The sequence below is a fragment of the Beta vulgaris genome, chromosome 9 (genome assembly GCF_026745355.1).
Source record: "Beta vulgaris subsp. vulgaris cultivar EL10 chromosome 9, EL10.2, whole genome shotgun sequence".
Classification (NCBI taxonomy): Eukaryota; Viridiplantae; Streptophyta; class Magnoliopsida; order Caryophyllales; family Amaranthaceae; genus Beta; species Beta vulgaris.
In genome coordinates this window covers 41727480-41735572 of record NC_079210.1, presented here as the reverse complement: position 1 = coordinate 41735572, position 8093 = coordinate 41727480, and the positions used below count along the sequence as shown (strand labels likewise).

General features: G+C 37.4%; 1 pseudogene; it reads right to left on the bottom strand.

Annotated features, from left to right (window-relative positions):
• Positions 1–4143: 4143 nt before the first annotated feature.
• LOC130590031 (auxin-responsive protein SAUR64-like) lies at positions 4144–4721 on the bottom strand (annotated as a pseudogene).
• Positions 4722–8093: the final 3372 nt, after the last annotated feature.

The following is an 8093-nucleotide window of genomic DNA, read 5'->3' as shown; positions in this document are numbered from 1 at the left end:
CATGAAATCCTTCTTCTGCTGGCTGCTGCTAGCTTCTTCCACTTTCTTGCCATTTTGAGGAGCTTCTTGGTACTAATCATGTTTGGGATCTGAGGAAAATAGAGGCAGAATGAAATATGAAGCAAAAGGATGTAGAAACTAGAAATGGTTTAGGAATTGGTTTGTATTTGGCTTGAGCAAACTATGACTACTGCGCAAGTTTTTATAGCTCCTTCCTAGAGACATTTGGCTTTAATCTCTCTTGTAGCATACTAACATGCTACTTTTTGGTAGCAAAAAGCATGTGGATATGGGCCCATGCAACCTTGCCAAGCAGGTGGGCATGTCTGGCTAAGCTTATTACCCTGAAGCCATTATTAGAAGAGCAGTTGTGATCAAGTTCCTAAACCATGTAGGCCAAATGATATCTCCTTCTATTGATTTTAGCCATTATATTGCGAATTACTTTTAGAATTGCAACTATTCCAAGTTGGTGGCCATGTCTGGATTTTGTTTAATCTTAAGCTATCACTTGAAGTGCAGTTGTCATCAGATTCCTAAACCATGTAGGCCAGAAGATATCTCTTTGTATTAATTTAAGCATTAAGGCTAATATTTGCCACTTAAGTGTGATTGTGATCAACTTGAGACAGTTGATTTTGTCCTTTCTGTATAGAGAATCAGTTGTAAATGATGTCTCCTGCATCTGCTGTGTTGTTTATTTTGCTGGAATGCCAAGGATCTGTAGCTTCACTGAACATGATGATCTGTGCCAGCTAATCTAGGGCCCTCATGCTGGTTTGAAGTCCTAATCCAGAAGTTTTTATGTATCAAACTTTTTTCCCCTCCCATTGAATGTGTATTATTTGTTGGGAAAGAAGGTGTTATTACTTTATACGCCCCATGTCCCTGATTAGTTTACAGTTTGACTTTTCTGGTCAAACTTTACAAACTTTGACCTTAATTTTTCACGAATACATAAGAAAAAAATATAGTTGTGGAATCATGTTGGATTCGTCGCAATATTTCTACAATGATATAAATGGTCAAGGGTGTGTCATGGAGACCGTGAAAGTGACACCGTTAATCTGAGACATGGATTTTTTTTTTATTTCACTAGATTCAAAATGATTTTCTGTAGAAATATGGTAGGTATTTGTTGTCATTGAATCTTAGAATGGTACAGGATACTCAGTTTTGATCAGTCAACATACCTCGTACAAGTGACTTTAAATTCATTTGCTTGATATAAACTCCTTGTCTGTAGCCAACTTTTTTGTTGTCTATGAACATTGGAGATATTTCCCTTTGCATCACTTTTCAGTTACAGCTCTGTTCTAATTTCTAAGTAAGAAATCAAATTTCAATTAAAAACAGTTCCGAATTTCTGGGTCATAAGCTTTTTTTTTGACAACATACTTGACTATTGCTGTCATGTAGTTTCAGTTGAAACTGTTACTGCATCTGTTTCTGATGTGTATTTTTTATTTGAAATTCTATTATACTTAACTGTTTTTCTTATTTAAACATTGTCAAGGTGTGTATTTTGACGTTCACAGTTGCAAGATATGGGAATATTCTTGCAGGAGGGGAGGGGAGGAGAAGGACTGGAGGGTAAATAACACAAACAAATAGAGATGCTCACAAAATTGTATGAAATAAAATCCTCTTTACACCTATCTAGGTATCTAGGACTATCTTTTAAGTATACAAAATGGTAAAAGATGTTTCTACTTTCTCCTATCAATTCTAGAAGCTGTGGATTGGTAAATGTTGGTTGATTTGCTCTTGCTGTAAGCATGATGATGATGAGTGGCAAGTGCTCAAGGACAAGATCAATGCTTTCTCGAAATCCTTGGCTGCATGTCTTTGCAGTATTGAAATGGCATACTCTATGAAAGTAGAATCACATGGTACCGTAAGAGGTCCATCACTCATTAAGCCAAACTCTTCTTCTGCCATTCGAAAGAGCTGTGTGACAATCTCACTCTTGAGATATGTTAAGGGAATCATAAACCTTATACCATCTGTTGTGTAAATTACGAAGTGACCTTTATCAACAACTTTTGATCCCGGCCATGATACTCTTTTTCTGCTGGCTGCTGCTAGCCTTTGCCACTTCCTTGCTATTTTGATGAGTTTCTTAGAACTGATCATGTTTTTTGAATCTTGAGAAAAAGAGAGAGGGAAAATAAACTATGAATTAGAAGAATGTAAATACTTTTATAAGTAGTTTGTTCTGAGGAAATTTTGAGAAGTGACCAGATTTTATAGCTCTTAAGCAAAGCCCTAACTTTAATGGTGCTTGTTTTGCACCATTTTCTTGGTAGCAGAACCATGTGGATGTTGGCCGTGGAACTATTAAGCAGGTAGGCATGTTTGGATTTTGTTTGCTTGAAGCTTTTACATGAAGGGCAGTTGTCATCAATTATGGTGACCTAATCTACTTTTATGCGTTGTCATCAGTTAGTTGACACTAAACTTGTGTCTGTTCTTCATGAGACCTTGTTTATCCAATCTGTACTATTGTTTCCTGTCTAGATCTTTTGTGAGACATCAGAGTTCCAAGAGAGTTCTATTGCTTACGTTTTTGCAAAAACAACATATCTAGTGATAGGGAAATTAAGTTCTCTGTGTCTTATGAATCTGAAAGACAGCAATATTTTCACATGCCCAAGCAAGGATGACAAAGGATATAAGAATTTGGATATGAAAATTGTATTTTTTAAATCAATTATGATAAGATTTAATTCTTAATAATTTTTTTTAATGATTACAATGAAAAGCTGCCAAAGTTGTTGTGGCTAAGCCAAAGATATATGTCTTCAATGACGTTTTTCTTATTGTTTTGGTAGACAAGGGATAATCCATTGTTTTGAGTGGAACTTGATATCAAATATCTAACTTGTAGGTTGTAAGCTAAAATTTATTTCCTCATATTGATATATAACAATTTAGTTTCTTGTGCTCTTGCGTACTAAAAAAGTAGTCTTTTATAAGCTTCTAGAACAATGGATGATTTTGAGTTCATCCTAATTGTACAGAATTTTATCATTTGACATCAAAGATCCCTTACTAACAATTATCTTGATCATGTATGCTTTTCTAATGTAATTAGCTTGATTTGTTTATAAATGAAAATTTAAGATTTTGTGTGCACCGTCTTAATGACATTGTACAGCAATAACCTGCTTATATATGTCATGTTACTGCCAACTTTATACTTCTAGCTAGAAAGAGGATGTTATGTAGGTTCCTCAAGTTGTTGATGACTTGATGTAGGTAGAAATGCCGCATTCTATCTTGTGTACTGGAAATATTTTAGGTGCAAGTGTGCTTGTTCTCTCTTGGGAAAAACTCTTTTCCTATAAGAAGAAAATGATAATCGAGTGGCAGTGAAACTTATAGAAGTACTCTAAGAAGATATATCTTTTCACTAGATTGATGTAGGTCAACTAATGTTTATCTTTATACAAAAGATAAAGAAATTCTCATCTTGAATTTACATATTAGCATTTGATGGTTTGTCTACCTTCATGTACTGACAATGTTGAGTGTCTGCAGTTAAGCTAATGATTTGATCAAAGCTTCCTCGAAAACCTTTGCTGCATGTCTTTGGAGAGTAAAGATCACAAACTCCATGCATTGAATCACAAGGCAGCATCACTGACATGCAGCTGCTAACCAATCTCTTCCTCAGCTATTCTGCAGAGCTCTCTAAAGTCTAAATATCTCACTCTCGAGGTATGTTAAAGGAATCATATATTGTTAACCAACTTTTGTGAAATGACAGTGGTTCATGAGCCACTGGTTTTAGCCAGGAAATTCTTCTTCTGCTTGCTGCTGCTAGCTTTTACACTTTTTTGCCATTGTGACGAGCTTCTGTATATTTATTAGGATCTGTGAATCATTGGATAATATAGCTTAAGGAGGAGAAAACTATGTAAGTAATTCAAAGTGGAAGTTAGTGGTCCTTGGTTGAGAAGATAGAGGACACAGTCCAGCTTTATAGCTCCACTTCTTAGAGATATTGCTTCATCTTTGGCTTTCAGTTGTCTTTTCTTGAAAGCGAAACCACATAAATTTTCAGGTGGGTATGTTTCGGCCTTATCTGAATCGGAGCAATTGTTTTAGAAGTCATGGGGGCATGGTTAATATAAGCTTCTTGTGAGCCAGATTAGATCATAAGAGTACAATTGATTCCTATTAGAGAAGCAATGATATTTTGCTAATATGAAGTAAGCTCTTTTAATTGGAATAGCTTCTGCAGGTATCTTCATTTATATCTGTCTAGGTAAAACCACATCTATTTTGTACAGGAGGCGACAAATTTTAGAAACTACTTCTAAGCAAGTGGTGATTGCTTTCGTCTTGAAGTTTGTAAGAGCATGACGAATACTTGCAGCTGGCTAAAGATAAAATCACTGCTTCCAAATCTTTAGCTACATGTCTCTGGATCATAGAGATCGCATACTCCATGAACACTGAATTGCATGGCAGTATGATCGGCATGTCATGTCACTTGCTACTCCAAACTCTTCTTCAGCCATTCTGAATAGCTCTGTGAATATCTTGCTCTTTTGGTATATCAAGGGAATAATGAACGGTCTTTTGTCACTTGTGTAAACAACAAAATGACCCTTAGTGGCTGCTGGTTCTGACCATGAAATCTTCTTTCTGCTTGCAGCTGCTATTTTTTGCCACTTGCTTGCCATTTTCACAATATTGTTAGCACTGATCATGTTGTGGGTGTCCAGATAGATAAATGAGATAATATTTCGAAGATGACTTTGATTTGGAGGATTGTATTGAAGAATATGGTGGATGAGTATGCTTTGGGAAAGTGATCAGAATTTATAGCTTCAAGCTTTAGACATATCAATTTGAGTCTTGGACATTGTCTGCCTTGTTTACATCCTTCAAATGCCAAGCCATGTGGATATTCCGGAGGGCATGTTTGGTTTGTTTTTCCATCCAGGATCCATTTAAAGAATCTTAGTACATGTAGGCCAAATATTTCACCAGATAATTGATAGCAGTTCTTACCATCCACTAGACTAGAATACTAGATTAAGTTTAATCTCAAGTTGATGTATCTATACTTTAAGATAAAGTTCCATCCCCAACAAAAAGCAAATGGAGATAAGAGTTTCATCTGACATCTAATTTGTAATTGTCATCTTCCCTACATTGCTAGAAAACCAAGAAAAATCATGTTGGAGATATGCAATCCATATAGTACAGTAGGAAGTCTAGGAACTAACATGTATTTTTTCTATTATTATTGTGGAGTTCATAGTTTTTATTTTTTGAGATGATTTAACATAATTATCGGGGGTATTACTTAGAGATGGGGTGCACGAGTCCCTAGAAATGTAGGCTATTCTTTTGTTGACCATTTGCAGTGTATGATAAGTGCCACTAAAAAGTAACGATGAAGTGGGAATAGCTTTAATTTGAATGATATTTTTCTCAATTGTCATTAACTTTCTATGCAAAAATGTACGGTCTTTTACAGAAGAGGGGAACAAATTCTTTTTTCTTTTCTTGAAGCTACAGATAAACAATTGTGGATCAGTTTGTTCTTGATGTTCATGAGATGATGTTGAGTATCTGCAGCTAGCTAAGGACATGATTAATGCCTTCTGCAAAACTGAAGTTACATGTCTTTGGGTCATGGAGATTACGTACTCCATGAAATTTGAATCGCAAGGCAGCATAATTGGCCCTGAAGTTGATACCCCAAACTCTTCCCCCGCTATTTTGAAGAGCTCTATGACTAGCCCACTCTTCATATATGTAAGGAATCATAAACTGTCTTCCATCCGTTGTGTAGATGACAAAGTGACCCTCATTAGCCACTGTTCGCTGCCAGGAGATCCTCTCCGGCTGGCGGCTGCCATCTTTTGCCACTTTCTTGCCATCTTGATAAGCTTCTTTGTGCTAATCATGTTGTGGGTTTTAAGAGGGAAATCTGTAGTGTCTTGAAGGGTTCTTCTACGAAGAAGTGTTGGTGCCCGTTTGAAAAGAAGGGAAACTGGTACCATTTTATAGCACCAAAATAATGACACATCATCCCTTTAGAAGCAGAACATGTGAAGATTTGGGTGGACATGTTTACTTTGTTTGGCTCATAATGTAAAAACATGTAGGTCAAATGTGTCTCAATTCCTGTTAGGCCAACCTTTCTTGTGAACCACCGCAATTTGGAGGATACTCCACATCGTTGCTATAAACATTATTACACTCTGATTCTCTTTCTCCTCCAGATGTGTTTGGCCCCTTCTCTTAAAATAGTGCATGAAGTTCGTCAGCCAATCCTTTAATGAAATAGAAGAAGAGGAATGCGCATGTCTAATCCCCATAGTAGCCATCCAAATTCTATTGGAGAATTGACAATCTCGAAAGAGATGCTCCAAGGTCTCTGGATGTTCATTGCACAATTTGCAATTTGTATCCACCTAAATATTTCTTTTGCCTAATCCTTGAGATGTAGGAAAGGCGTTGTTAAGAATTCTCCATAAGAAAATTTTCCATTTGGGCAAGATTTTAATCCTGCAGAAGAATTTCGAAATTTGACAGATGTTAGTTGGCTCCTTGGAATTTTGTTGGAGGTGCCAGTACTCCGACCGGACAGTGTAATCGCTAGCTTCATTTTGATCCGACCCATAGTATCCTCATGGTTTCCATCCAGGAGCTGAATGGAAAGAATTCTTTCCGCATCTTGTCTCTTGAAGACCCTCCAAATAATCCTAGCATCCCAACGCCCATTCGCATCAATCAGATTCGCAACTCTAGTGCATTGAAGAAGCTCCTGATCCACTAAACTAGGGTCAAGCGCTTTCTTATGAATTCTTTCCCCAGCCCAAATATCATTTTCTATATCTATAGTTTCCCCATTTCCCACATGCTTGTAGAATCTGCCTTTCATTTGGGACGACGCATACCACATACTTCTGTATGCGTAGGAGCTATTATGAGGTTTCTTCCTTGTTGAGATAGCCGCAGCAAGAGGGTCATTGTGATACTTTGCTTGGTAGATCTTGTGGATGATAGATGACTTGTTCTGATCTATTCGCCAAGCCTGCTTTGCAAGCAGAGAAATGTTCATGTTCCTTATATTCCTCAGGCTTAACCCACCTTCCTCTTTATGTTTTTCCAGAAGTGTTCTTTTCCTCCAATATATTGGTTTTCTTTCCTGAGAAGTGCTCCGCCAATACCTTAAGAGAAAAGAAGTGACCTTCTTCTCCACTTTGAGAGGGAGTAAGTAAATAGAGATAATATGGGTTGCGAGAGATGCGAGGATTGTGTTAATGATGATGAGTTTCCCTGCGGGTGAGATATGCATAAACTTCCAAGTGGAGATCTTTTGGCGGATCCTAGAAATGATATCATTTAGGGGGGTAGTGTTCCTACCGTCTACTTCCATAGGACACCCAAGGTATGCGCCAAAGGAGTTTGAGTTAGGAACTCCTAGTGGCCTCCTCATGAGTTTGTAGCATCTCCTTGGTGTATTGGGACTAAAAACCACATGAGATTTGTCGTAATTGATGAGCTCACCTGTCTTAATGCAGAATTCTTTAAGGAGGTTTATGAGGAACTAACAATTTTTGGGAATTGCTTTAAAGAAGAATAGGGCATCGTCCGCAAAGAATAGATGGGAGAGGGAGGGGGCAGCTCTAGCTATCTTGATACCTTGGATCTCTTTCGTAATTTGCGTCGCGCACAGTTTTGTAGAGAGTGTCTCCATACATAAAATGAATAGATACGGCGAGAGCGTCGTAGTCCAGCTGAAGGGTTGAAAAATCTCGTAGGTTCACCATTGACTAAAATTGAATAGGAAACCGTTGAGATACACCGGGTAATCCACTTGATCCAGACTTCCGGAAAATTCATCTTCTTCAAAATAGCTTCTACAAAATCCCACCTAATTCTATCGTATGCTTTATTTAGATCCACCTTCAGAATACCTGCTTAAAGAGTACCTTTTTTCCTCTTTTTGATCCAGTTGAAAACTTCATTTGTCTTCCCGGAACAAACGCATTTTGAAAATCTCCCACCTAGAGGATGGGTTTCAGCCGATTCACCATGATTTTTGCGATGATTTTGTAGGA